Here is a 5533-nt window from a genome sequence, read left to right as displayed (position 1 = left end):
GTAAGTACGCTGTTTGTTCTCTTGGAAAACGTTAATTATGGCATGTTAATGCACATAGAGAGAGGGCTCTGTGGTTTATGCCTGTAATAGCCATCTCTATGAATCCTGCACGTCTCTCATGGCGCACCTCCAAGCTGCCAAGAAGAATGTCTCTGGGATTCAGTCTTCTCCACAGTCCCTTTTTGTCATACTGACATGTAAGTATAGGCAGGGTAGAGGCAGAACGGATCACCAGAGTCCAAAACTGCACTGCTGCTGAAAGCCATCAACTACTGCATGACCTGAAATATACCTAAGATCTCTGTATTCTTTCCTGTATGACTCTACCATGGCCCTGGTGCCTAGAGCTTCTTCAGTGTTTCTGCTTGGGGCCTAGATCTACTCTGAGGTGCATCTCCTGTTAAATGGCAGGGTATTCTTATGGAAAATGGGATCAGCTGGCTTGAATGTTCTCAATCTGAGAAGGGAATTTGTATGCTTTTGTGACCACACTGTTCCAAAGTTAAACAGGCATTGGTAGAACCACTGATGGCTGCAGCTAGAAGCTAAACGGTACAGTATGTTAACTTGAAATACAGTTGAAGATGTCTGCTGACAGGAGAGGATTTCTAATTCTGGATTCTACGTAAGAACAGTTCTTGCTTGACAAAGCTGACTTTGGCATCAAAGCTCATCAGAGGAACAAGATTTAAGATCATTGCTGTGCTCAGTGTTCCTCTTGGTTGGTGACGTCTCTCTGTTTTTGTATGTTTTTTGGTTCCTGAATTGAATAAGGAGATTTGTGTCTTAGAGGACCACATGGGAGAGTATTCTGGCCACTGGGCTCATTAGTGTGTATTGACTTGTCCTTCACTGCGCAAGGCTTGCAACTTTCTGGGTTTTATTATAGCACGCGTAGTTTGTGCTGTATGCCATGGGGCATATCATAAAGAGGTTTGAGGGTACATTACTTCCTTGGTACAATACCAAAGGAGAATCCCAAGTAAAGCCAAATTTGGTGTGTTTTCCTGCAGCTCCAGGGAACAGACCCTAGAACAGATTATTCTGTTCTTGGATTTCATCTTGTGGGACCGCTTGGCTCACAACAGAAAGAAGCCTAGGCAGAGCCAACATGCATGTGGTATGGGGACTAGGACACTAAAGTAAAATGGGAGACGAGTCATGCAGATGCAGCCTTTTCCTCACATGCTGTGTAGAGAGGCTGTAAGCATAACATAGAGTGCTCTTGAGTCCCACAGCAGTTAGCTGTGGCAGTGCATAACTTCGTGGTAAAATGAAGCTGCATCTGAATCAATGAGGTCTTTTCCTGACTATGCTTCTGTTCTGGGTAGCCAGTCAGGGAGGAGGTGCATGCCAGCAAGAGGGTCTTTTAGTAATGTTGGCAAGACAAAGGGAAATAGCTGACAAAAGACCAGGCTGTTTTACTTCAGCACAGAGCAGCCAAAAGAATGAACATAGCACAGGCAAGTATTTGAAAAAATAAACAGTTTGAAAGATACAGAGAGATGAGAGTGAAAAAAGGAAGGAGCTTAATGAGATGGAATAATGGAAAATATTTCCCAGAGCTTCTTCAGAGCCTTATACCACTTACATAGAGCAATGTAGCCTTTACGGCTCAGCAAACAGTGGTTGTGGTACAGATCAGTTAATAAATAATGAAAACTAAAATTCTGCCCTCTGACTGTGCAAATGTTAATGCCTTGGGATATGACTGAGAACCTGCAGCTGCTTTGCTGGTGCAGTGTTTCTGGCAGCGCTCTGTGAGTTCCATTCACAGCATTTCGGTGGGGAAGCACAGGCACCTTTGTCACGAGTGCATTGCACAAAGCAGATGATTCAGTGGCTGAGGAGCAGAGTCCCCCTTTTGTGTGCTTCTGTGCCAGTTTCCATTTATCTTATCCTCTTCCTGTAAACATAACTTCTCCACCTAAGGATCCTGTGTTCTTCCCAGGAATGTTTACTGTCCTTATCTGATGTCTTTTTGCTGTGAGATATTACAGATTCTCAGACTCCGTCTTACTGATTAAATCGATGAGATTCTTCCACTGATTTCAGTGAGCTTCTGTGTTTCTTTCCTTTGCCATTTTGTACCATTAAAACAGAGAGAATAATTTCCAGCTATTGTTCACAAGATGGGAATGGTCTTCCCAAACAGTCATCTGATACTTTTAACTACAGTGTTTTACTCCAGAGAGCTCTTTTAAAGCTTGGTTTATGTTCTGAGCAGTAAGTAGGTTAAACAGTAACAAAATGTGCACATTTCTGGCAGTGATTCTCCATATGCTCTGTTTGTCTGTTTTAGTAGCTCCTAGTTTGTGGATCACAGGTGGTCTTGGGAACTCATCTAGCGTCCTGTGGATGCTGCCAGCTGGTATGCTACTCCCAGGTGGATGACCAGACGTGCTTGCTCAGGTGGTGGGGTGGGACTGTGGTGCACCCCTGGGGGTGCACATCTGTCAGCCTCGGTGCAGCATTGCAGCCCCTCCTGTGCCAGATATGCCGTGCTTGCTGGAGATAACTCTCCTTGCAGAAGCACCATGCACCCTGGACCAGGAGGAGTTCCCGCTCTCTGTGAGTGGGGACAGGCTCTTCAGCAGGGACATGACTGCCAGATCTGGGAGGGATTTAAATGGGCCCACATCTAATTTTAAGGGGATGATATCTAGTGCTATTACAGTAGTGACCAGAAGGCTCAGAAATACCCAGGTGTGTTACTGGTATTTAGAATTGCAGTTGTACTGAGCGACAGTAAGCTGTACGTTGGATGGAGAGCACTCGCTTACCTGTGTCAGGTAGGGCCCGTCCCACCACCCCAGCCAGGAGCAGGGCAGCTGGGGGGCACTGGAGCAGCACCAGCCCTGGGCATTGGGCATCTCCCTGGGGCTGGGCTGAGGCTGAGCCAGGCCGTGGGCCCGCAGGTGGGCTGCAGCACTGCAGAGGCTGTAGCTCAGCGGGGGGCCAGAAGCAGGAGCACCAGCAACTCCCAGAGGACAGGAGCCATGCTGTCTCTGAGCTGAACCTGAGCACAGACAGGCAAACCCTGTGCTTGCAGCCTTGACACCATGGCCAAGAGGCATTTTCTGGATGCACCATTAAGAACACAAGCCATATGGGTCCAGCATGATCCCTACAGTCAATCATGTGTGAGACAGGGAGATGTCACTGTCCAGTTCTAGGTGATGGGGGACTGGAGTGGCAGGTTATAATTACCGCTTTTCCAGGCATAAGTGATTTTTTAAATTGCAAGTACACACCAACTGCAAGACTTCAGGAAATTGCTTAAGCTGTGGAGGGCTGGGCGAGGAGCTGGGCTCTGAATCAATCACCGGCGGGCAGGGAGCCTCTCCCCTTGGCAGGGCTGACAGCCTGCCTGCTCTTAACAACAGGTGAGGATTGTTTCATCTGGGCCACCAGTAGCCATCTCCATTTTCTTCTGTCCTGACAGAGGATCCCAGCACCTTTTGGTGCAAGCCAGCTAAGGTTTATGTTGCAGAAATGCAGGAATACTGCATGGATTTGCCACGTCTCCCTGCTCCCCACAAGGTGTGTGGGAGAAGCAGGATAAGGCCAACCTATCCCTGCCATGACTAACTGCAGAATCCACTGCAGCATCTCGGTGGAGATCAGCAGGCTAGTGTGCAGTGGCTGGGTGAGCCAGGTTCTTCCCTGTTTCCCTGCCCTGCGTGCACCCACAGCCATGCTGGCAGCGCTCTGCTTCCAGCCCTGAGCATGGCAACGTGGGCAGCATGCACGTGCCGGATCACAGGCACACAGGTGAGTCGCCTGCTCTCCTCAGCCAGTGCAGGGTACTTGTTTCCTTTCCTCTGAAGCAAAAAGGGTCAGGTTGTCAGAGCTTTTCATCAGGGCGTTCACTTTCTCTTACTTCTGTTAGGAGTATGGATGAGTTTCCAGTGGTTTTGCAGTGTTCTTTAAATCAGGGAAAGTAATTTTATGAGTGACAGAAATGAGAGGAAAAAATTACTCTATTTGAGGTACTTGGCTCCATAGAGAACTTGGGTTTTTTTTTCCACCCTCCAAATTTAGGAAAATGTAATTTGTTTTCATGTGAGAAGGTTGCTTATGTTTTCAGCAGTTTCCAGTGGTCTGTGTTTCTAGGAGAAGAATGAATATTACTCGACTGAACTTCTGAAGAGTATATAAAGCTTCCATTTTAACATCCTGTATGTGGTTAAATCCCTGGGAAATGAATGGGGCCTCATGCTGGCCTCAAGAACTGCCTCAGGGGGCTCCATTGGAGGCCCTGGATTTTCCTTCTCATGCTGTTACTCTGTGTGAATATTTGTTCTTACACAGAAAGACCAAATAAAATTATAAAATTAAAAAGTCAGTTTTAATACCAAGCATTGCCGGGTTTGCTAATTGTATGATTTTATTTAAATATATCAGCTTTCAGGCTGTTTTTTGAACCTCCACACCTTTCTTCAGATCTGTGATCAGGCCGGTAGTGAAAGTTATAGATAGGCCCAGGAGATTTGAGAATATGCTGCGTCTCTGATCTATTATGTAATTGGCCTTCTGTAGCTTAATTTTTCATTGGAGACGTGTTACTTGCTTCAATATGTTGTGTTGGAAGAAATCTGACTTCAGGCAGTTTCAAAGGTACGTGATGTTTCTTTCATACCATTATATCATACGTGGTAAAAACCTGTAAGCCAGACTTCAAAGTTGGAGGCTGACTTTAATCAGCATGTGATGCCCAGATTTTCCTGGACATACTGCCATCTACACCTGGGTTTTTCATCTTGCAGCTCTGTCGCCTCATGTCTCTAGGCTGTGTTTTAGGTAAATGCTCTTCATTTGTGTTTTCATTTTCTTATGTACATGCCTTTTGCCCAGGAAGAAGAGATACTAATTTCTTAGAACTGTGTCCCATTGTTAAAATACATAGAAACAGTTGGTGTCTATAGAAAATGAAGGCTACTCCTCTTTCATTAGGAGTTGCATGCTGGATTGGAGCTAGTAATCTAAATTATAAATCTACATTACACTTTGCAGATACATTTGTATTATATACTTTAAATATGCATGTAAATAAAATACTATATGTCTTAAATATTATATATTTTAAAACAAAGCAAATTAAAATAAAAAGTTGTACCAAAGTAACAAACTGCTTTTTTTGACCTCAGACTGCCCTGATCCTTTGGTACATAAGGACTACAAGCAATTTCAGTTAAAAAGTGTCTGAAAATGGAATTTAAGAAATGGCAAAAATGATCACAGAATCAGTTTGGTTAGAAGAGACCTCTGGAATCATTGAGTCCAACCTTTACCCTAACACCACCATGTCAGCCAGACTGGTATGAAGTGCCACGTCCAGTCTTTTCTTAAACACCTCCAGCGATGGTGAGTCCACCACCTCCCTGGGCAGCCCATTCCAACACCTAGTGGCCCTTTCTGTGAAGAAATGCCTCCTCATTTCTAGCCTGAACTTCTCCTGGAGCAGTTTCAGACTCTGCCCTCTTGTCCTATCGCTAGTTGCCTCAGAGAAGAGACCAACCCCCACCTGGCT

Source organism: Cariama cristata, unplaced genomic scaffold (genome assembly GCF_000690535.1).
Source record: "Cariama cristata isolate BGI_N322 unplaced genomic scaffold, ASM69053v1 scaffold15178, whole genome shotgun sequence".
NCBI lineage: Eukaryota > Metazoa > Chordata > Aves > Cariamiformes > Cariamidae > Cariama > Cariama cristata.
This window is presented reverse-complemented; position numbering follows the sequence as displayed.